The 24,610-nt window shown below is 44.6% G+C and overlaps 1 long non-coding RNA gene across 2 annotated transcripts in view; it reads left to right on the top strand.

The window, feature by feature from the left end:
* Positions 1-851: 851 nt before the first annotated feature.
* The window catches only part of LOC134471189 (uncharacterized), a 68,652-nt gene continuing 44,893 nt past the window's right edge, over positions 852-24,610 (top strand). The window contains exons 1-2 of one of the 2 annotated variants that reach the window (XR_010040498.1): positions 852-975; positions 1,645-2,549. This is a non-coding gene — a long non-coding RNA (uncharacterized LOC134471189). Of the gene's footprint in view, positions 976-1,644; positions 2,550-5,982; positions 6,063-24,610 lie in introns of those variants that run through there. The other variant, XR_010040497.1, reaches the window with a different exon arrangement.

Below are 24,610 nucleotides of genomic sequence, written 5' to 3'. Positions count from 1 at the left end.
CTCTACTGGGAGTCTGAAAAGCATCTTTGACTCAAAAACAAAACAAAAAAGCAAACCCCAAGCCAGGGTGTTCTGCTGATGGAGGCATGCATGTTAAAAAAAATTATGGTTCTTATTTATTTGGGTATAAATTCAATTTCTTCCCCTCTTGTGTTTTTGTTGTTGGCGTTAGTGGTGGTATTGTTTTTAACTTATGCAATTAATACCAAAGTACATTTTTCATTCTCAGAGAAATAAACAAATTAGAATACATGAAGTAAACGATCAAAGGCTGCTTAACAGCCTGCTTTTCCATGTCAGGCAATCCCATTGTTTCCCTCAGAGATAACAATTGTGAGGAGTTTGGCGGGGATCACTCAAGCCCCTTCTCTGTGTATTCATACACACAGATGGTGGGGGAATGAAGTTCTCTTCGCACACAAATGACACACTCTGTGCATTGTTGCTATTTGATCTTTCCTCACAACAGATCCCACATCGTGGAGATCTTTTTCCTGGCTGCAAACAGATCAGCCTTATTCTATCTGAGAGCTTTGCAGTAGGTACTGCTCATTAACTCTTTCCTTTGTGGTGGGGTGGGAATGTGGGTTTTCCTCAGAAAAGCTTGCGAACGGAAGCTTTTTTACTTTTGTTTTTTTTTTTAAATTGTTACTATTATTTGTTTTAGCAAAATGCCCCAAACAAGAGCATTCCTTCTGTGTCAGAGTCACTGTTCCCTTTCGTGCACTCATATGGTTAGCTGTTGGTCTTTTCTGGAATATGGAAAGCAGGCCACTTTGTTCTGGTACAATTAGCCACTCACAATTGTGTCCCCTCACTTTCCCCTCCCGGCAGAGAGGCTGTTGTCACACTTGCTACCCAGTTGCATAATGGTCTCCCAGCCAGCACCCATTTCCGCCTGTTTGTCCTTCAGAGAGCCTGCCTCACTAGCACAGGGGTCATCACCCGTGTCTGACAGGTGGCACAGGATGGCGGGTATGTGCAGTACAATAAGTGTCATGCATGTATGTGTCACACGGTGGTGTGGTATGTGTGTAGGAGGGCCTGTGGCATGGAGGGTGTGCAGCGTTGCAGTGTGTGTAATACCAGCAGCATGGTGTGTGTGTGTGGCAGATGTGTGAGGTGCCGGGTATGTATGTTTTTGGTGTGGAATGGGAGTGTCAGGTTCCATGGTGTGTGTGTGTGTGTGTGTGTGTGTGTGTGTGTGTAATGTAGTATGGGCATGCGTGGATCCGGACACCCATGTGCCTGCTCTCTGTGAAGGAAGGAGACCGGGGGAGGGAGGTTTGCCCAGGGAAGGGCACAGGAGGGAGCCTTGTTCCCAGGCATCCCCGGGTCCTCACCCTTGTAAGGCTAATTCCCGTGAGGAAGGCACATGGCACCGCAACCTTGGGATCGCCTTCAGGGGAGAACTTGGTGGAGATGTCTGTCTTGGAGGCGTCTGTAGGGGAATGCTCTTCAACACGAGGCCCATCATTGAGCTTCACCGGTGGTTTTACCTGTTAGTGATGAGTCTTTTTATAACCTTTAAAGGCCCATTGGCTGCTCTGTTTCTTGTTATTACAGGGATCTACTCTATTGTAATGAGCCCAATGTTGTTTTTTTCTTAACTTGATGTAGAGTTAAAATTTTCTCTTCCATTAGCATCCTGAGTTTCCCAGAAGCAGTTTTTTTCTGTCCGTTGGTGTCCGCTTTGGTCATGAGTACTCAGTATGTTGAGGCTGGACAAGTCTACGGTCTGCTACTCAAGGTGATTACCCAAAGATGGCTCCAGTCCAGGGCTTTCAAGATACTTCAAGGTCGAGCTTTTATGATGCCAGAATGCTGAGTTTTCTCTGTGAAAGGCCACCAAGAAGAGTACTTTGGAGTTATGGTCACATAATATTTAAATCCTTCTTTCCTTCCCTCCCTAGTACACCATTTATTTTCCCTGAGAATGTAAGTGTTTACATTCTATATATTGCTGTATTTCCCTCCCACCCGCCTCTTTTTTTTTTTTTTTTTTTTTTTAATTTTGGTACTGGGGATTGAACTTACAACCTCATGCCTGACAGGCAAAGCACTGTGCCTCTAAGCTCTGTCCCCAGCCCTGTATTTCCCTTTGTTTAAACTATTTTTCCATGTGATATAAATAAACCACCTCATTGTTTAAAAAAGTTGTAGGAACATGCAGAGTGATTTTAGTCATTTTTTAAAAAAATTTTAACATATATGAAGGTTTGGACAGCTATTTTGAAGAGAATGAGAGACACTATGACAGCCATTGTTGACTTCCCTATTGTCTGGTTTTGAAGACCTAAAATGTCTTCATCATCCTGTTCAGATCAGTTTGGTACTATTTTGGTTTGTATGAATTCATTGTGTGTGAAGATATGGACAACTACTTGGAAGAAAACAAGAGGCAATATGATAGATAGTGAAGATCTATTGTCTTGCATTAAAATCTATGTCTCTTACATTGTTTTCTTCTAATCTGCTTTGTTCTGTTTTGCTGTGTTTAGTTTTATCCTCTTTAAAATAAAATTTAAAATAATTGTAGGAACATGTAATATAGGAAGTGAAAATTCCTTTTATGTGTTTATCTCAGAGATGACTTTGTTTTTCTTGGGTTTTTATCTACTCTTTTCATTTCTCTGAATATATACATTTGACAATATATTTGAAAATAGCCCACAGCATAGCTCACCTGTGACACCTCCCCTCCCTGACCCTTCACAACAAGGAGTCAGGTAAATTCGCATATTAATTTACACATTCATAAGTGGTAATTGCAGTTTCCAGAGCCTGAGACTCTGGATGATGACCAAAGTCAAAACAGTGTACTGAAGTTATTTTAATGGCTCTTCAGTACATTAAGATCAATGCATGGGCCCTGTGTGTTATGCATGGGGGGAATCCAAGCCCTTCACTCCATTTCTCTCTGAGGTTTGTAATGGGGTAAGGATGACTGCAGGAGATGGGTGGAGATGGAAAGACACTGTGACCTCAGTTCTCTACCGATTGGGCTTCAGGTGACCTCCTTCCCTCTCCAGATGTGCGTCTTGAGGAACAAGGTCTATCCATGGGCAGATCTGGCCCAGCCTGCTGGAAGGACAGTCTTTGGTGGCTAAGAACTGTGGGGATACCAGGGCCTCAGACATTGCAAAGCCCGAGCTTGGGCAGTCTATCAACTGAGTCAGGACCAGCAGCCAGGAACTTATACCAGTGCCCAGTCCAGCGGCCAGGCTTGGGGCCTGAGCGGGTAGCCCTTCCCTCCCAGAACGCCTGCATTTTTTGAGGATGGAGTGAATGTTTGTGTTTTCATGAGGCCATGCGAAAGGAATGCGCATTTTAGAAAAGAGCCCTATTTGTTAAAATGATAATTGCTAGAACGCTCTGCAGCCGTCCATACCCGCTCTTCCACATGCTCATGAAAGGCTAACACACAGTGACAGACTCTGGCCCCGATGATTTGTGCCCAAGGCCCCTCCAGAGGGGAGAATTTTGCTGTAATTTTGCCTATAATTTTTACTAGTGGCTTGGATTTTTCTTCGGCCACTGACTATTTCAAAGCAGCTCACTGGTTTAAATGGCATCCAAGAACTGACAAGACCCACGGGTTGCCCAGACTAACTACACAGAGGGAGCACGTTCATAGAATAATAAACAAGTATATAAATATACATAATTTATTTGGATCAATATCCGCGCCTGATTACCCCATGGGCTATTTTAGATGTTTCAAACCAAGCCTGGCTGGCCCTTGTAGACACCCCCTGAAGTCATTTCCTCAGGAAGTGACCTCATCTCCCCTGAGCAGGAGGGCTCCCTGTAGTGCCAGCCCCGGAGGGCTGCGATTCACTGCAGGTTTTCAGTTGCCCGTGCAGCTACGACCAGAGTCCTGGGACACCATCTGCCTCCTGTGTCTTTAAATTTGCTTGGTGTCAGGGGGCTCAAGGGAGCTCACATGGTGGGGAGAGGGGGGAGGTAGGGGGGAAGAACAGGCTTTGGGAACCTGGTTGCTTTCCGTGCTTTCTCAGGGTCATGAAAAGGAAGGCAGGAAGATGCCTGGTAGACTGGAACATCTGCATGTCTGGGCTTTCATCCTCTGGAAGTGTCAGCCTCCATTACTTGGATCTCCATGACAAGCAGTCATGCCAGAAAGTCCAAGGCAGAGGTTCTCTAGTCAGCCTCATGACCTAGTACAAATCTTCTTGTACACCTTACCAGCTGCAAGGACGCGGGCTGCTTACTTAACTTCTTTGTGCCTTAGATTTTCCTGCCTGCAGATTGAGGATGACAGGCCTTCTCGTCATGCTTGGAAGAGGCTGAGCCCCAAGCAGAACACAGGGGCAAATAACCAGCCACCTCAAAGAGGCAGGCAAACCAGCCCTGGAAGTGGAGGAAAGAACTGTTTGGCCACAGGTGACTGATGAAGAAGTCTGATAAAAGCGACTTTGTATAAGCTGCTCCTTAATTGCAGGGCAATTGTCTCTTGGTATCCATCAGGCACCGGTTCCAGGATCCCAGCAGATAACAAGCTCTGCAGATGCATAGGCTCCTTCTACAAAAATGGTCCAGTTTTTGCACAGAACTTGCACGAGCCTCCCACATACTTTTAAACACCTCTAGATCACTTGTGGTATCTAATGCAATATAAATGCCAGGTTACTAGTTGCTGTATTGTATTGTTTAGGGGTAATGACAAAAGAAAGTCTGTACATGTTCAGTGCAGACTGTTTTCTTCTTCCGAACCTGTGGTTGAATCCACAGATGCAGCTTTTCCCCCTCTCTGTCTGTTTCCTGGAAGCACCTCAGAGCACTGCGAATCAGCTCTCATCTTGCAATTGCCCTGGACTCTGGCCTCAGTGTGGCACCTGGACCCTCAGGGACTTCTATCTCATTCTCTCTCTGTCTTAAATGTTGTCAGAGCAATGCATGGCTTCCCTCTTGCAGTGACCCGACAGTAAGTCCTCCCAAGACTTGGTGCAGACCACTTGGCCATCTCAGGCATTCCCTCTCCTCTCCTCTCCTCTCCTCTCCTCTCCTCTCCTCTCCTCTCTTTTCCCCCCCCTTCCTGTCTTCTCTTCTCTCTTGCTCTCTCCTCCCCTCTCTTCTTTTCCTCTACTCTTTTCTTTTCCCTTTTCTTCTTGCAGTACTGGAGCTTGAACCCAGGGCTTTGACACTGAGCTACATCCTCAGTCTTTTTAGAATTTCTTATTTTGAGACAACCTCTAGTTAAATGGCCAAGTTGCCCAGGCTGGGCTTGAACTTGCAATCCTCCTGCATCTGCCTCACAGTATGCTGGGATTACAGGCCACCCTGACCGGCTGCAGGGGCCATTTTGCATCACCCAACATTCCCCTAAATCGCCTCACCTGCTCACTCTTCTCCCTCCTGCCTTCAGCTCCACACCTCCCAACACCAGTGGAGGGAAAATATCTTTTCCTTTAAAGCTCAGGATTTCCAGACATTATTGACATCTCAGGCTGGGTAATCCTTTGTTGTGGGTGTGGGGCTGTCCCTCGCATTGTAGGGTATTTGGCACGATGCCTGGCTTTTACCCACAAGATGCTAGTAGCTCGCTGCGTCCCAGCTATGACAACCAGAAATGTCTCCAGATAGCACAGTTACCTAGGGGAACGGGAGAATCACCCCTGGTTCAGAACTGCTGCCTTAAAAGAATGCAAACTGCTTTTAAAATTAGTCCAAGCACAGAGATGGGGTGGGGGGAGGCAGGCACGTGTGGATGTGTGGAGAGAACACATCACAAAAACTGGTTGTGTGGGGCTGGGGATTTAGCTCAGCGGCATAAGCACCTGCCTTACAAGCAGGCAGTTGTGAGTTCAATCCCCCATACCGATAAAAAACAAACAAACAACAACAACAAAAAAAAACTGGTCGTGTGTGTGTGTGTGTGTGTGTGTGTGTGTGTGTGTGTGATGAGCATTTTTCTGTTTCTAGGGAAGATTCCAGGCCTCTCTTATCGCTCCTTCCACCTAGGTCCATGCTAAGAAAGAGGGATTCTGAGAACAGACGGAGGGCGATGGGGAACCCTCAAGATCATGACCTCTGTGGAGCAGGTACAGTCTTCAGTTGCAACTTCGGAAAGAGAAGGTTCTTTTCATTGTTCTTTTTCTTCCCTCCTGGCTCTTCCTAGTGTGGCTGATGGAGAGATGAAGAATTCAGGAGGGCCACAGCAGGCTCAGAACAGAGGTGGCATCAGGTGGCAGGAGACCGATTCTGAACTCAGCCTTTGTGGGGAAGAGCGCTTCTTCCCCTTCCTCACTGGCTTCACCCTGCGGACTGGGGCTGGCTCTACCCAGATGCCCAGGGCCCAGGTGCTGGAGAGCAGGCTCCACCTCAGAGATGCCATCAGCAGGAGGGAAGGCCACCCAGCCAGCCAGACCTCATTCCCTGGGAGCTGGGACAGGAGAAGGGAGGGATGTAGAAAAAAGAAGCAGTTAATGGGTGGACAGAGCCAAATAGTACACGTCTAGGAATACGGGCTGGGTGAGAAGCCACAAAGCAGCAGCAGCTACGGACAGGAGGGTATGGAGGATGAACAATAGCACGTAGCAGCCATGGTTTCAGAATGTTAGGTGGAAAATTCTAGAAAGAATAAGTTTTCAATTGCAGAGCATTCCGAATAGCATGACGAAATCTTTCATCTTTGTCCTGAACTACTGTAAACCTTAGTAGCCATCTCAGTTACCAGACTGGCTGTCACAGTATCACAGCGCTTGTGTCTGGGGGCCCATCACTTCTTGTGGTCTCGGGACCCATTGCTGGTCTTGAAATGGATGCTCTGGGGATAAGAGGGGATTACTATGCCTGAGAGAGGTCCCAGAAGCCATCGGGGCTGCTTGAATGACTGGCAAGAGGCTGGATTCCATTTCTCAGTGAGGTTTGGAGAGGTAGTGAATTCCCATTGGAGGAGGCGATTGTGGTTATGTGTGAAATCCCCTAATGGGTGCTTCTCCAACTAGAACCTATAGATCTCTAGGGGCCCACAGACATGTTTCCTGCAATTTGCAAGTTTTCTGAGAATCACCCTGGTTTTGTGTTCTGGATGATTTACACTGGGTTTGGTCCAATACTGTAACCCCTGGCCATAGGTGACTACTGAGACTTGGAATTTGATTAGTAGACAGTCATGCTTCAAGTATGGAGCACACTAGATTTTGGAGGCTTAGAAAAAAACACATAAAATACCTTATTAGTAGTTTTTTTGTAGTCACTACCTGCTGAAATATTATTTTGGACATATTGGGTTAAATAAAATATATTACTAAAATTAATTTCATCTAACACTTTTAATTGTATTCATTAGTAAAAAAAAGAAAGCCCAGCTTTATCAAGCTGCAGTTGATAAGTAAATAATGTATACATTTAAGATACCCAACAAAATTAGCTGTTAGAAAATTTAAAATTACATATATGGCTCACACCATCTCTCCCTCCTGTCCTTCCTTCCTTTTCTTCCTTTCTTCCTTCCTTCCTTCCTTCCTTCCTTCCTTCCTTCCTTCCTTCCTTCCTTCCTTCCTTTTCTCTTTTCTCCCCACCATTGTGGGGACTCAGCCCGGGACCTTATGCATGCTAGCCATTTGCTTTACAGTTAACCTACCCTCTCGGCCCTCACATTATATTTTTGTTGGACAGCACTGGGGTAGATCACACATTCTCAAAGAGAATGCTCCTTAGTGGGCAAGAATTGGCTCTTGGCAGTGGTGGTGTTTTTATACATAATGTTCATCTAACGCATGGTATATAAACAGATATACAAAATACTTGCACCGTTAAAATTTCATAGGGGCTGGCTGTGGTGGTGTCTGGATTACATGGGGAGAATCTGTCTCTAAAAAGCAAAATAAAACAAAAGTCAAAAACCAAACAAAGACATTCATAGGGGCAGAGATTAGGAAAAATATCTTAAAAAGTTGAATAATAATGGAAAAATTAAGAAACACTCATCTAAATATATATCATATAACTCAGTAATTACTCCCTATGGATTGGCCTGCACCTGCATCTGTGTTTAGAATCTTATTTGTGCCAAGTACAAATATTTCAATTGCCTTGATATAACGAGAGAAGACTTGAGTAATGATGGCCATATTCCAAATGAAGCAGAATGACACCAAGATGCATCTTGTAAAGGAAGGTTTCAGATCAGTGTGAAGGGAAAGGGAGGGAGTGGTGGGAAGGCGTGATCAGGAGAATTCTATTACGTTTGGAGTTTTGCTTACATGTAATTTGTAGATTTGTGCTGCACTTCTATAGCACAAAGCACATTTGAAAACATTCACTACAGGAAAAGACACATTGCCCTAAAGCCCTCTCATATACTCCCTGTCACTTAGAGCACACTCAGCCCTCTGTTCTCGCCACTTTCTGAGGCAGCTCTGGAAGTCTTTCTTGTATGTCTTTGGCTTTGCTGTCCTGGATGGCTCGGTGTCCTGAATAGACTCACAACCTTTACTTTTCATGGTCATTTTCATTTTGGGGAAGAACCAGAAGTCCCCCAGGGCTAGATCTGGTAAATCAGGTAAAGGAGGGCATACTGCAATGGTTTTATTTTACAGAAATTACTGATAATGGTAGATCATAAAATACAGTGAATATTTAAATTAAAAAGTTATTATAGTAAAAGCCATTGCCATGAATCCCCTTCAAAGTACTCAGAGTACTTTTCTTTTGACTAGTAGACAGTCGTGCTTCAAGTATGGACCACACTAGATTTTGGAGGCTTAGAAAAAAACACATAAAATACGTTGTTAGTAGTTTTTTGGTAGTCACTACCTGCTGAAATATTATTTTGGACATATTAGGTTAAATAAAATATATTATTAAAATTAATTTCATCTAACACTTTTAATTGTATTCATTAGTAACAAAAAGAAAGCCCAGCTTTATCAAGCTGCAATTGATAAGTAAATAATGTATACATTTAAGATACACAACAAAATGAGCTGCTTCAAAACATGTATCTGATCACTCTGATAATGTCTTTACTGTAATATTTTTCTCTTTACTTTCCGTATCCACTTATCTTCTGCTCAGTCCTTGTACATGTGGGTTTTGCACCTCCCATCTGCCCTGGCTAGCAGATGTTCCTCCTCCCTGGGGTTCCTGGTGTAAAGCCGGGCAATTCCAGGACTCTTGGGATGCACTCGGGACCCTGGGACAGGGAATGCATGCATTCACCCACCTATCTCAGCTTTTATGCCTGTACTTATGTATGGGATTCAATAGCAGTAATTTAGCTTAGTGCTTAGGTTTGCACGACCTTTAAAGCATTTATTCAGAGCCATTGACCTATCCCAGGAAATTGTCTGCCCATTTTGCAGCAGTGTGAGCAGAGTTGATGAACTTCTCTGGGGGTTCCTCATTCCTACTCCTTGGGTTTTCTCCTGCAGCTCTCTGCAGTGAAGAGGGAGGTAATGCGGGAAGAGCACATGGGTGTGGAATCTGACAACTCTCTTTTCAATCCCTGCTTGGTGACTTTGAGGAAGCGTCCTAATCTTCCTTCCTCTCCCACGTCTGCAGACTCAATAAATATTCAAAAGTTTCCCCATTCTGTCTCCCTGGATGAGTTTTTGGGCCTTTTCCAGTTGTTCATTGATGTAGTTTTAAACCCTTTGAGTACTTATTTGCCTTACATTCTTGAGCACTCAAATGGAAGAGATAATTAGATAAGCTGGGCTTGAGGCTACTGAAATTTTAAAGTATAATTTTCAAAATGTTGAAAAAGTGAGCCTCAGACACATATTTAGTGAGTTTTAATCAAAGATTTACTGATTGTTGATGTAAACAAGAGGTAAAACTGATTTGGGAAAAGACTGCTTTACATAGGCAAAGAAAAAAATGCTCAACTATTGCTAAGGTAGGTATAAAATTGCTCGATTTCCTAAAACTGCAACCTTTGAAGCTATCTTTTTTCCTGGATAGAAATAATTTGCTTTTCTAGTGGACAAAAATAATTTTCAACTTCTGCGTTTAAAACTTTTACTTTATAGAGCACAAATCCTAAACATTAGTAAACAATACGTTTTATAAAGCTTACAAAGGCAGAAAACCAGGTGATCTTTAAGGTGGGCCCTTAGACAATGCTTTAGTAGGGTATTGAAAGGGTAGGAATCATATTTTTAATCCAAGTGATGGATTGTGTCAGCTTTCTATCACTGTAACAAAACGCCTAAGACAATCGTCTTAAGAAGCAGGAAGTATTATTGTGCTCCCACTGTCAGTCCACCGTGACTTGGGGCTGTTGCTCTGGGCGTGTGGCAGCACTGTACATTATGGTAGCAGTGTGAAACAGAGGTGGTCCGTTTACCTAATGGCAGCCAGGGAGAAAAGAGAGACAGGAAGGGGCCAGGTCCTTTATAGTCATACCCCCTCATGCCCTGAAGACCTCCCACTAGGTCCCACCCACCAAAATTTCCACCACATCCCAATGGTGCCATCCTGGAGAGCAAGCCTTCTGTACACGAACCCTTGGAGGATGGTCCAGGTACAAACTACAACAATTACAAACAACAACAACAACAAATCCCATAGTGAAAACTATGGCCTCATGACATCTATTCTGGATAGGGGCAGCATGAGTTCTTCAGTTAGGCTTAATGAGAGCTATCCTCTAAAAACAGAACTCCTCAATCTCCATTTAAACTAAATTTTTTCCCTTATGGATCTTTTTCTGCCATTCTGAACAGCGAGCGTCTTTGAACAATAACAGAAGATCCGGTGTCACTGCTCGCACTTGTAGTGATGCATTAGGACAATTTCTAACCATGACAACCCCTTGGGTCTAGGATCTGGTCTTGAACCACATTTGAACCTTTTGGTACATGAACCCTGCTTTTGGCTGGCAAACCCTAACTTCCTGGTTTTTAGAAAAAGAAAGGCTCAAGAGAGGCGCTTTGGACTTCAAATGGCTATTACAAAACAGCATTCTGATGAGTTAAGTGTAAATGAATCAGAAGCATATGAATTTAATTAGCCTCCAAACACAGCCATTTCAAAATGTAGGGAAGGAAAAAAGCGTGCTTGTGTCAAAACACATCTTGGGGGTTTCCCATGAAATGATGTCAAAACAGATGGAACTGTCTGCCACACACTCAGGTTGTGCTCTCCCCATGTGCTATCTTATCAGGGTGCACGGAGCTCTGGGAAATTCTCCCACAGAAATCGACAGTATTTCAGCATCCTGTCTGCCAGCCCGCTTGCGGCCTACATTTAATTAAACCAGGCCTACGCATGGCTGGAGAGAATGCAACTTCTATGTTTTTGAAGATGGTCCAGGGTGCAATCCACATGGGATCCTGTGTGTGGTCTTTCTCTTACAGTTGAAAACCCCATATTCTTCTTCTCATGCCCTATAAGTTTTTCCATGTTACCCATCAAGCTGGCCACTGAGACATCTGAGCGCTCAGCACAGATTGCCTGTTCTTGGTGAAGCCGAGCGGTGTGGGGAAGAGTTGAGGAATATACACACGACTTTTTGTTTAATTGTTCAGCTGTTCTTTCTATCCAATGAGAAAGGTTGTAAAAGTGCAGGGGTCAAAAGCTGCCTCCCACTTTGCAAAAGGAAGGAGAGGACATAGCCTATGAAAGATATATCCCGAGAAGAAACAAACAGAATTTATTCATTTGGGGCCAGAATAAAAACATAGATAATTCTTTTCACAGCTTTCAAGAGCTTATGTATCAGGTGTAAGCTTTTTTTTTTTTTTTTATGCACTGAGCTTGTCCAGATTTTATTGCAGAATGGGAAAATAATAGCGTGTGTTTGTTGAACAAGCACCTGTCGGGTACTTTCATATATAGCAATCTTTAATCTTCAGGACAATGCTGTGAATGGAATAGAGTTGTGCCCACTTTGCAGAAGAGGAAATTGGCCTGACTGAGGTCAGTTGCCTGCTCAAGTTCCCTTTGGCAGGAGGCAGTGGACTGGAGAAGACTTCCTATCTTTAACTCTGTGATTAGGAAATTTCCCACTATTCCATATTAACAGAGAATATGGCCATGACACCTTTTATTTAGGTTCAGATCATAGACTCTCACTCACTGGCCAGACATCCCCTTAGCAGGGAGACAGAACATGTCCTGGGTCTCATCACTCTGCTTGGAGCATCCTGGTTTATACCTCCTGCTCTGACTTGGTTATTAATAGCATCCCACTTCGCTCTCTAAAGTGTCCCAGATTAGATGATGAATTACCTGGATACTCTACTCTGAGCCTACTCTAAAAAGGGTCATATTTTGATGGGTTTATTTAGATAAGTCATTGAACCTTTCCATTCCAGATGTTTCTGCTTTTTGATTTGACGGTAAGAGGGGATGACTGGTTGTGTTTTTAGTGTCTTCAGTTCTCCTGGTATAAATACCTAGTGGAGACACAAAGCATTGGTTGGGTGTCCATGCAATCAATTCTTTACCATTTAGTTCTAACCCGAAATTCTATACATTGTGACTTCCTCCAAAGTGTAGTTTTCTGATTTATCTCAAAGGAGGGAGAAATGTTAGCACCTACTGAAACCAAATTCCCAAGCAGGGAAACTTGTTCTTGGCACCTTCCCCCTTCCGCTTCTCTGTCCTTCTCAGGTACTGTCTTTTCTGTCCCAGGTTGTCCTCTAGGTTCACACAATCTGTTGTGTTCCTCACTAAATCTCTCATTATATTCATCAAGTGTCAGATGTTCTCAATTTTACTGTCATTCCCGGAGCTTTGGGGAAGCAACCAAATGCCCTTGTTTCCATGAATCTTCTTGCTCAAGGAGATCCTTTGGTGTGGGGACATCTCATAGGCCATTTGAGTCACAGAACTCACAGGATGTCCAAATCCCCATGGGGGGCAGAGAGTGAGAGAAGAGGTGGAGAGAGAGGTTTCTGTGGATACTTTGGCCTGTGAAGAGAAGTTACCTTCATGGCTACGCGGGAACTCATGGATGGCTTGATCTTAGGGAATGAAGACAGATATGTTCTTAGCAGAAAGAAGAATCCCTTAGTGACACTCCCAGTCCACAAGCAGGTCTCTCTTCTTCTGAGTTCACCTCAGTCTCTTTCCCAGAGCAGCCTCCTTTGTGGCTCACTGTCACATTCTTCCATGATGTCACCTGACACTCAGACACTGTGGTTTCCCTGCTCTCTCTTTGGTCTTTTTATACATTTTGTTCCTTATTAACCTTTGGTTATAAGCAACAGAGACCAACTCTGGTTTACTTACTCAAGCAATGAATATTTGAGAAGAGTTTGGGATTCAGTGGGTGTTTCAGAGTCAGGCTTTGAGGAAAAAGATTGGAGTAGAGGTTGTTCTTTTGAGAAGAGATCTGGGAAGGCGCAGGTAGAGGGGCAATCAAGTGAGTCGGAGAGAATAAGGCAACCACCACAAGGGGTGAGGAGAGCAGCTTCCACAAAATACAAAGACTCTGCCTCTCAGTTAACCCAAACCAATGGGAGTTAGGCCATTTAGCTTCAGTTCCCTTTCATTTTTAACATCTGAGATGTTAACTCTTCTGAATTCTTGTTTTTCAACCAGAAAATGTCCACAGACAGCACCAAACATACTTGAAGAATACAGCCAATGCATATATGGTACTCACTCTCCAAGATAGCTGCCACCCATCAATCCTTTCCATCCTTGTATGAATAAGCTGTCTTCCCACTAAGGAATGGTCTGCTCCTCTCCCTGGCTTGCTCTGGGGCTGAAATGGCATGCAGTGCAGATTATGCCTGAGAGTTGATGCCTGAGTCCCTGGGGATACTCTCTCTAGGAGAAATCCAACTACTCTAAGACCTCCATGATGTGAAGAAGCCTAAATCACCCATAAAAAGAGGTCACACAGAGGGCTGTGGAAGAGGAAGATGCTCTACCAGCCCCAAGGTGTTCCAGTGATTCCAAACCAGAAAACATGCAGGTGAGCAAAGATCTCAGACATAAAATGACTGTGACTGTAATGAAGTGCCCCAAGGGAGAATCATCAGGCTGCCTCATCTATCCCCAGAACCATGAGAGCCAACAACAAATTGTTCTGCCTGATAAATCTTGGGATGATTTGTTATGCACACCAGAAAACCAGGGACAGTGGGTGCTAGGGTGGGAGCAGGATACCACATCATTGCTTCGGGGCAATGAGAGATAATATCCAGCTCTCAGCAGAGACTTCTAAAGGGTCTAGGTGGCAAAAAGAGTGAGTGATTACTTCGGAGCCTTGATCCCAAAACAGTTGCCTGCCCAAGAGTCAAACCCCTCAGAGCAAGGGATTCCAGTTATCCTAGAATGGGTAACTGGCCTCTTAGGCAGTGAAGACCATACGCTGACATGCTGATTTACAGTGTCACCAAGATTGCCTGCAATAGGGAAGGTAATTTTTTTAAAAATGAGGAAGTGAAGAGACTGGGAGGAAGACCATGTTTCCTGGGAAGGCAAACTCTGCCCTCACCCATATCTCCTCAGTTCACTTTGCTGACTGCCTCGGTCACTACCTCCTGTCCCTAGGATGGGAACCTGATTTCATCTTTTCATGCCAGCCCATACTGATCTTTGGGTAAGAAAACTGGTTGAGGCTAGGTGGCATAGCTTGATCACATGTTTAAGATCCTCACTATGCTTCCTAGCAGGACTGTTACATTTGGATTTTAAATGCCCCCAAATACCTATATGCTTTAGGGTTTGATCATTGGGCTTTGGTGCAGTTGGGAGCTGGTGAACCCTCTGGAAGATGGAGTCTGGTGGAAGGAAGTCCAGTCATTGGTGGTGTGTCCTTGACCCTGACCTTTTCTGTCTCCTTTGTTTCCACCTTTTCCGTCACACACTCCTACCATGATGTACTGTGCTGCTACAGGGCAGGTGAAGGAAGCAAGAAACTAGGAACTGAAACCTCTGAATCTATGAGCCAAAACAGAGCTCTGCTCCTTTGAAGTATTATTCTGTCAAATGATAGAAAGCTGTCCATCGTGCATACAGAATGGCAGGAATTCCATACTTGCTTCAGGGCAGAGGTCGTGCGAGGGACTACAGGTTGACACTCCAGGTGTACCAGAGGTTGGACTGAGCAAGAGCTCCTCAAACATCAATGGTCAATTTCCTTATCTAATCACAATGCCTACCGTTTGGATACCCAGCACGTGACCTGCTGTGTAAGTGTTTGGTGGTGGTAGTATACCGTCTTCCTCGAAAGTGTGAGATCTGCTGCCATGTCAGGAACTTGACTCATGGTGATGAGGAAGAGAAACTTCTTGCAGTTGCTGTGTGTGCCTGGCCTCCATCCTTCCAATGCCCACAGAGTTTCAACCACTAGCCCCTGTACCTCTTTGCCCAGGAGCTCTCTTTGTCTACTAGAGGAAATCTACTTAAGGCCAGTAAATTGCCAAGGAATTCAAGACCGCACTTTCCCCTCAGCTGTCCTCAACAAATGAGTATGGGGCGCAGATGCGTAATACCCCGGCCCCTCGCCCCTGCAGTGAGATGTGTCTGACACTAGGTCTGATGGTAGCTTCCGGAGATCCCAAGAGGGATTAAGCTCCAGGTGTCCACTCTGTAACTCACTGGATAATGAATCCTTAATTGACTGTCCATCTGCTTTACTTCCTCTTCCCATGCTGAGATCTTCTTCTGAGTGAATTATTTACACTTGAATTCTGTTCTTGGGGTCTGCTTCTGGGGGAACCCAAGCAAAGAGAGAAAGGAAAACTTGCTGTATGACAAGAAGGATGAGACTTCCTGGTATTTATCTTATCCTGGCTCCCAAACCTTCTGATAATGGCTCTGGGAAATCTGGACTCCGATATATGTCCTGTAGTCTTTAGAGCAGCTTCTTCAGGAGTTCCACTGCTCCCCCAACACGTATCTGCCATCCTGTCATTAATTCAGTTCTTCAGGACTCCTGTTCACCCCCTCCCTGCCCCATCTGCACCCGTAGGGGTTGGGCTGTAGCTTTCTAATTGACTTGCAGATGAGGGAAATGTATCTACAGAGGTCTCTGGGATTTCTGAAGTTGCTTGCTGCTCAAAATTTCTTGCACTGCTTTCACATCTGAAAGTTTATGTGAATTTTTGCATGCATGCAAAAGAAAATATTCTTTAAAAAATGCTTAAGTGCTTCATGTTTTCAGCTGCTTACCATGGGGTAAAATTGACAGCTCACTAAGATGACCCACGCTTACCTTTGGAATTGACTTCTTATTAGGTCCTCCAGTGTGTCACCTTGACCGATTAGAGAAGCATGTGTTACCAGGTGTGATAATTAATGTCCTATGTTAACTTGATTGGGTTAAGGGCACCCAGATAGGTGATTTCTGGATGTGTCTGAAGGTGTTTTGGGAAGAGGTTTGCATTTGGATCAGTAGACCCAGTAGAGATCTATCCTCTCCGATATGGGTAGTAGCACCCAATTTCACGAGGGTCCAGATAATGTGCTCATGAGGAGCCAATAATTCTCTCTCTAGTTCTCTCTCTCTCTCTGTCTGCTGGAACATCCATTTTTCTCCTGTCCTTAGACACTGGCACTCCTGGATTCCAGGTCTTCAAACTCCTGGGTTTATACTGATCCTCTCCTCCTCCAGGTCTTTTGATTATACCACTGGCTTTCCTGAGCATCCGGCTTGTGTATATATTGGGACTTGTTGATCATAATCAATTGCATTAGTCCCTTTGTATTTAAGATCTCCTGTTAAAATTCTTTCTGTGTAAATATCCTCTTAGTCCTACTAATGTGGAGAGCCCCGAGTCACACACCAGGTAACTTAGGTCTTTCCTGGGATTCCTATTTGAGGAGAGCTAGGCAGGACCCAGTTTTGGGATTTCTCAAATTCCAGAAATTGAATTTCTGGATTGTAATGTGACCCAGCCTGGGAAGAGCTGAGGCAGGAACATTGTCCCTTGGTCACAGGTATGGGTGCTTAACTGATTTCTCTGCCAAATCTCAAACCCAGCTCTTTGATTCAGCACAGATTTGAAGTAAAAGAAGTAATAATAGTCTTAATATTTCCTCTTTTCAGTATCTCCTGTCTCTTAAAACTGTTCTCTGCTTTGGAGGGTGGTGGAGAAAAGAGAGGGATAGTGGTACATATTCATAATCCCAGCTACTTGGGAGGCTGAGGCAGGATATGACAGTTGGAAGGCCATGGAGAGGAACCTAGCAAGACTCTATTTAATAAAAGGGCTGTGGATGTGGCTCAGTGGCAGGATGTTTGCAGGAGGTCCTGGGTTCAATCCCCAGGACACCTACTAGAGGAAGGTGTGTGTGGTTGGTGGGGGGCATTAGTTGGCTTTCTTGCCAAGGTGGTCCATGGTATACTGTCCGCATTTCTCACTTTCTCAAAGACCTTATTCAAATTCTGTAGCTGTGCTAAGAGAAATTTAGCCTCTCATTTTATGAAAGCAGCACACCATGTTAGCATTTGTTGAAAAAAAGATGTTAAGAAATTGTCATTGAGAGAGTGGGAGAAAGAGACAAAAGGCAAATTATGGGCGCGGGTGTTAAGTCAGGGTACTGAGATGTCTTATTGCTTTAAAAAAATGCATATAGACAGCATGTTTAACTGAAGCCGTGAAGTCCTTTTACTTGTTAAAATTGGTTCAAGAAACTAATGGGATTTAACTTCATGTTAGTCTGGCAAAGACAGTGCCGGGTTCTTCATTTCTAGTTTCCACCCCAAATGTCATTCAAAGCCAGGGGACCAATAGATACAAAGCAGAGAGAGGAGAGAGGGAGTGGGGCTGATGAGCAAATTAAATCCCCGTTATTCCTTTAGCAAGCGGGCTAATTTACAGTTTAAGCTTCACAACAGGCGCATTGTTGTAACAACATCTGCGTTTTATAACTCACCCTGTGACTGCTTCCGCACGCTCTGCTGCCCGGTTTATAATATGCACAGTGCTGAGTGCCCACGGCATGGTCGGGAGGCCTTCTGCTGCGGTGATTAGATTTATGGCCCTCGCCTCCATCCTAGGAGAGATTAGCAAGACCACGGCTGTTTAGTTTGGCAAAGATGAGAGAAGCAGGGGATGTAGTAGGTACATTATAGAAAATGATAAATGAAGAAAAGAAAAGCCTGGGGGGCCCCCACATATGCCATGGCGAAGATACTTAACACGCCCGAGTCCTCACCCTGACTATGTCACTGAGCCCCGGGGCTTGAGGCTGCAGAGAGCCAGGCCTCATGGGAAAGACGCTGCACTGATGGGAAATGTCTGGGTGAATGTATTTATATGAAATAGCACCTATGGTTAAATTAGCAAGGATCGGTTTACCGGAGCCATCCATCCTACTTTGAGGCACGGTGACAAGGCTGGCTGAGCTTCCTGGTTCCCAGGGGAAGGGGCCCCAGACGACTTGGCACCAGTCCCCTCCACGGGGTGTCTGGGTTTCCAGCAGCCTCCTTTCCTTAAGAGATGGAGAGGGGAATCCAGGCATCGAATGAATGCAGATATCTGGGGGCCTTTCGGGAGCGTGAGGCTGGGAGGGCGCCCAGCCCTTGGCATTCAGGAGCCAGTATCTAAGTGGCTACTAAGACTGCCTCCTGGAATAGAAGGGGCCTGAGACTACTGGGTTTTATTATTCACCAGAGACTCTGTCTGGGGACTCAGGAGAACTCTGTGAGTAGTCCAGCGACACTGGTTTTGATGCTCCAAAAGTTTCACAGAGCAAAATTAAGAGGTGGGTACAATGGGGAACAAAACTATGATCAACCAGTAATAATGTAAGGATAGTCAGTTAGGTAACATTGAACCAGAGGGGAATCAGGTCATGCAGCAAGGGTACATGGAAAGAACAAAGACCTTAGGCAAGGATGGATCCGGAGGTCCTGGTCATTCATTTTAGGCATGTAGGCCTGGCCACCACATCTTTATCTAAAGGCCTGCCCTTCAATAGCTATGCCCCCAGCCACAGGCACAGCCACAGGATGAGAACTCTCTTGAGGGCTAGCCCTGTCTAACTGTCCATGTTCCTACCTAAATTAGCTGTCCATAATATTCTCAGTTTCTTTTCCAGTTCCTTTTTCTCAGTTCTGCTTTTCGTTCCTCAGTTTCCCCACTGGACCTTGGTTGTAACCTCTAGCCTCGCTGTGGTTGTAGGGCAGGAATGGTGAAGGGATCTGGTGCAGTGGAGTCGGCAGCACAGAAGCTGCACCCCAAACTCACTACCACCCACAGGTGAGGGAATTCCCAGAGTCCAAAGGTTTCCTTTCCAACAGCTGCTAGAGCAACAAAAGGGTGCCCTCTTTGCAAAACCGACTTTTCATGCTTTTCCTTGTGATTCTCTCTCTCTTGCTTCTTCATTATATTAATCGATACATAATACTTGTACATGTTTATTAGGAACAACTATGATAATCAACACAGGTGTACCATGTGTACTGATTTACAGTTCTCTTTTCCCCCTTTTTTCTCTCTTTCTGTTCCTTTTCCTTCTACCTCTTTCCATTTCTTCTTCCTTTCTTTCTCTGCCATTCATTTCTTTTCTGGGTTTTATTAAATTTTTAATGGGAATTATCATGTAGGATTTCCCAGTGCCTTAGCATAGAAAGCTCTTCATAGTGTGGCGACTGGCTTGGTTGACGGATGGCTCTCACTTTCCCTGAACTGGAAATGCGAAAGCACCCATGTCCTCGAGGAGCTCACAGGACTCTCGTGCTTGGGGTGGTGAGCTGCAGGAAAAATGTACAGAGATTGGTAGACCAGCAGAGCAAACAGAAGGAGAGGCTCATTTGGAGGTTTTGTTGTTGTTTTGTTTTGTGGTTTTGGGAGTTGACTGATGCTCTGTGCCATTCTTTTAGAAAAAATTGAGACGCATTCCTTAAACTCTAGTAATTCTACTTATGTAGATTGGGATCAGTTGGAGTTTTGAATGAAAAGAGATGGAGAGGAAGGGGGGAGGGGAGATCTGCCCGGAGCCTGTGGTTCCCTCATGTGTGGGAAGCAGGAAGGATCAGTGCAGGGGTTGATGGAGGGGCCATGGGACAGGGCACAGTAGGCTGATGACCGGTGTGAAGTGGCTCTGGGAATATTATTTCAATGCATGACCCAGGTATGTTACTTATATCAATTAACTGCAAAATTGTATGTTGCTGAGCTTTTGTGAGTAGCAGAATCAATGAAAAGATGTACAAGCAGTAAAGCAGATTTTATAGGTATCCATAGCCAAACTCAAAATACTAAGATGAAATGCGTTAGGTGAAGACAAACTCAAGGAAGCCACGTGAGGTGCAGAGGACCCTGAGGACTTTATCCTCACAGTCCTTTGGCATTGGGAGAACTCAGCCGCCTCCTAGTCTTCATGCATTTGAATGATGTTTAACTTCTCAGACCAGGCAGGAGAATAACAAAAGAGTCCCATTTAAGGGAGTTGCAGAGAGAAAACAGCAAATGTCCTTAGTGGAGTCTTTGTCCTTATGAAAGTAACAGTGAGGAGCCAGTCAAGAGTCTCATCTCAACGCCATCCCAGGTTGGCATCCGGGGCAATATTTGCTATTTGATTTCAAATGCTTTGATAATTTCCAGAAATCTGGAATAGGTGTATGTTCTAAAGATGCATTGTAAAAGCTCATCCTTAAGTTCCATAAAGAAAGGTAAAGGTCATCACAAGTCTGAAGTCAATTTGTGAGCTCCATTTACACCAAAATGAGCTGCAGGAACATTGAAATCCTCTGTAGGAAGCGTTCTGCCCCTCAGTAGAACACAATAGTGTTTTAAGAGGCAAAGATGTCCTCTGCGGGGCGTTTGTACTCCTTCTGGACTCCCCGACTGTCTTCTGCCCGTCTTTGAGCCCCAGGAATCCTGGCTGGGTGGGAAGACAGAAGGTGGAAGGAACAGTGGCCATCTGAGCCAGCTGCCTCCACTCTGCTCTCATGGAGGCAGGGCGTCCTGGGCCACCCTGGTTTTATTTACCTCAAAGCCACAGTGAGGTCTGGGAGCCACTCCCAGGCAGGGCCTCTCCAGTCATCTCAGGGGGCTGGGAATCGCCCCAGGGGAAGCCCTTTGAGAGATGTGGCTGCCTCTGTCTCAGTACTCCCGGGTGGTCAGCCTGTAATTTCAAGATTTACTGGCCTCACAAGATAGCCAGCCACAAATGGGGCAACAGGGGTAATTACAGGGGGTTGCTCTGCTAATCCCCGGTTACAAATGTTAGTTAGAAGGTAAATAAGCTTTGTGGATGCATTTCCTGAGCTGCGTGGGTCCTGTGTCCTCTTTGCTTTATTTTCTTCTTAAGAAGGGAGAGGGAGAGGGAGAGGGAGGGAGGGAGGGAGAGAGAGAGAGAGACAGAGACAGAGAGAGAGAGAGAGAGAGAGAGAGAGAGATTTTTATTTAATTTCACTGCGGCCAGTAGGAATTAGAAAGAGGCTTTGAAGTCCAAATTATTTTAATACTTTTTTGGTTTGTTTTATATTTGGAATTGGAAAAAATTAGGAAGCCAGATTCTTAAGCGAGGAGGAAGAATCAGCATTCTAGTTCCTGCCAGTTCATGGCTGAAGATGGACTGGACAGAATGATTTGAGGAAAAATGTCTCCAAACTGAGCAAAGAAATGAAACTTCTGGGACTCACCCTCCTCAGAGAAGCCCAGCCACCAGGGAGTCATGGCTGTCATCTTTCTCCCCTGGGAGAGAGGAAAGTTGGAGGGAGCTGTTTCCTCTGTGCTCGTTACCCTTAGAAAATTCTCTCTGCACAAACAGGAACATTGGTGCTATGTGGAAGTGACAGGAGACTGCCAGGACCTTCTGGGGACCATTCATGGCCTCTGTCAGATTGGTTCCCTTCGGAGCCTGGCCTCTCTGGAGATGGTTAGAAGTTTTTTCTTTGCAGGGTCCAGGAGGCCTCTGAAAAACAGAACTGACCCCAGAGGAAGAAGACAGCATCAGGTTGCTAGACCTCAGTGTAGTTTCTGAAGATGTAATTCCAACTGAGGTGACTGCAGCAAGAGGCTGCTTCACACCAGTGTGGATGGATGGGAGGCTGCCCTTGGGGGCCCTCAGGGTTGGGATCCTTACCACCTTCTCCTGGAAGGTTAAATCACAAGGCCTTATGGCTTCAAGACTTCCCCTCAGACCTGTGTCCACCTCTTGTAATGGAATAAGCCCCTTTCACTCCCCAGAAGATGGAAAATACTAAAAATGGAGCTTGGTACATAGGAGTGTTAGTTATGACAACTGAGAAACTGAGGATGGGTTAGGTTAACTCTCCTAAGCTCTGCTGCTCCTTACAGCTGTGCTGACAAATCAAAATGCTGCCCCAGTTTGGGGCCCATTGCATTTGCAAATGCTTCTCCCAGGATGATGTGTCCCCTCCAGCACAGAGTCACATTTGAATTTCTACCACTCAGCTGACTGACCTCATGGGTGGTCTTTTGTGGGAACAGTTGCTACTGACCTCCTCTGCCCCTCTGTAAGTTCCACTGCAAGCAAAGAGGCTGCTCTGCTCCTTCCTCTAGCTTGTCTCCTCCTCTCCTCCCCACAGCCTTCTGTCCTTGCTGCTCACCACCTGGCCACATGACTGGAGTTACTTCCCAGATACTGCGTTGGGGACAATGTACCTGTGCATCCAGGGTGCGGTGCTGTAGGTACTGGGGACACCTGAAAAAAGAACACCCTCTAACCCAACTGTCCAGGTTGTCACAAGCAGTTGAGAGAAAAGAGGGCACAGCTGGAAAAGGGCTAAGACTAGAGTTTAACTTTCTGGGCCACATAGACACACAGCACTGCTAATTCTTCCCATTCAGGTAAACCATAGCTATATTTGAAGTACTGAAATCAGATATGGTCAGTTCAGGAAGGATGGCAAGAGGAGGAGTCCTGAGGACTGTTTTGGAGAATGATCGTGACTTCCTAGAGTACACAAAAATGCACACACACAAATTCCTCCATCATTATAGTTTGCAGTGTAAAATTATTAGCAATGATGATAGATAATCCCCATTTACTGAATCCTTACCATGAGCTAGAGATGGCCCATGCTATTTTCTGTATTAGCTGATTGAATTGCTGCATTCCACACAGGCTAGTTATCAGAGTTTCGTAAAATAACAGCCTTAATGATAACCTCCCATGGTGGGTCAGTGGCGTGCCACCCTGCTCAGTATCTTTACCCCTGGTGTGATGTCAGCCAGCACGGCCCTCTGGCAACCACAGAGAGGTCAAGTGTCCTTCTCCAAGGCACACAGATGGTAGCTCGCAGAACTTGAGCTTATAAAACCTCAAGCGCAGTGATGACTATATGACTTATTTTCTTTATTTTTAACAGAATTATCACACTGAAAAGGTATTATTCCTGCCTGCCAGCAAGGTGATCAAGGCTATGTCATAACAAGAATTAGTCTCTGCATTCCAGAGTTTTCCACTGAGTTGTGGTGCTTACAAGGACCATCAAATCTCTGAGTTAGATAAGAGATAAGGAAGGAGGTGGTTTATATGGCAAAGCTTTCTGTTTTGCATAATAGGATTAGGGTTTACAGTTTTTAAAGGGTGTTGTCAAAGAGCTTCATCAAGGAGTTTGTACTTTTTTACTTGATTTTTTTGTTTAGTGATGAATGTGGGCCCTCAAACCTCAAACTGGTGTGTGATGCTAGCTTTTGTCACCACACAGCCCTGGACCTGACATTTGGAGGGCAGTGCCCATCACACCTTCTGCTGATCTCCTCTTGGTTCTCAGATCCCTGTACGGGCTGAAATAAAATGAGAAAACCTATGTAAAATAACATCAAAAAGAATAAAATACTTAAAATAAATTGAGAAAGAGAAGTGTGAGACTCACACAGTGAACACCTGAAAACATCATGGGAAGAAACAGAAGGGAAAGTTATTCAGTATCATGTCCTTATCATACTCAAGTGTGGTTAGGATGCCACCACTTCACAAATTGCTTAGGCAATCTTGAAAAAGAACAAAAATCAGAGCACTTACACTTTTAAATTTCAAAATTTACAAAACTACAGTAACCAAAAGAATGTGTTGCTGATATGAGGATAAACATATCAATTAATGGAACAGAATTCACAGTCTAGAAATAGACCTTTACATTTATGCTCAATGGATTTTCACCAAGGGCACCTAAGCAGTCAGTGATGTAACAAACACAAAGCTTTGCTGCTGGGGTACCTGCATAGTCACACACAGAAGAATGAAGCTGGGCCTTTAACTCATACCATATACAAAAATTAACTCAGACAGAACCGTAGACTTAATTGTACAACTATTGAACTCATAGAAGAAAACATAGCAGTAACTCTTTCTTGTTTTGTGTTGGGCAAAAATTACTTACATAGGACAACAAGAGTGCAAGTGATGAAAGAAAATCTAAATGAACTTTATCAAAACTGAAACAGTTGCAAATGATATCATTGAGAATGGAAAATATGGCCTCAGGATGGGGTAAGTCTCACACCTCTCTTGTTCAATTTATTTAAAGTATTGTATTCTTTTTGATGATTTGCAAAAAATATTTGCAAATCATGTGTCTGATAAGGCTTTAGTACACAAAATATATAAAGAACTCTTTCACATCCACAACAAAGACAACCTGACTTAGAAACGGGCAAAGGAAGTGAGCAGGTGCTTGTTCAAAGAAGATACACAAATGGCCAATCACCACATGATAAGATGTCCAAGGTCAGCAGACATCAGCAAAATGCAAATT

Source organism: Cavia porcellus, unplaced genomic scaffold (genome assembly GCF_034190915.1).
Source record: "Cavia porcellus strain 051 isolate PalLab524CR breed Dunkin Hartley unplaced genomic scaffold, mCavPor4.1 scaffold_17, whole genome shotgun sequence".
Taxonomy (NCBI): Eukaryota; Metazoa; Chordata; class Mammalia; order Rodentia; family Caviidae; genus Cavia; species Cavia porcellus.
This window is presented reverse-complemented; position numbering and strand designations above follow the sequence as displayed.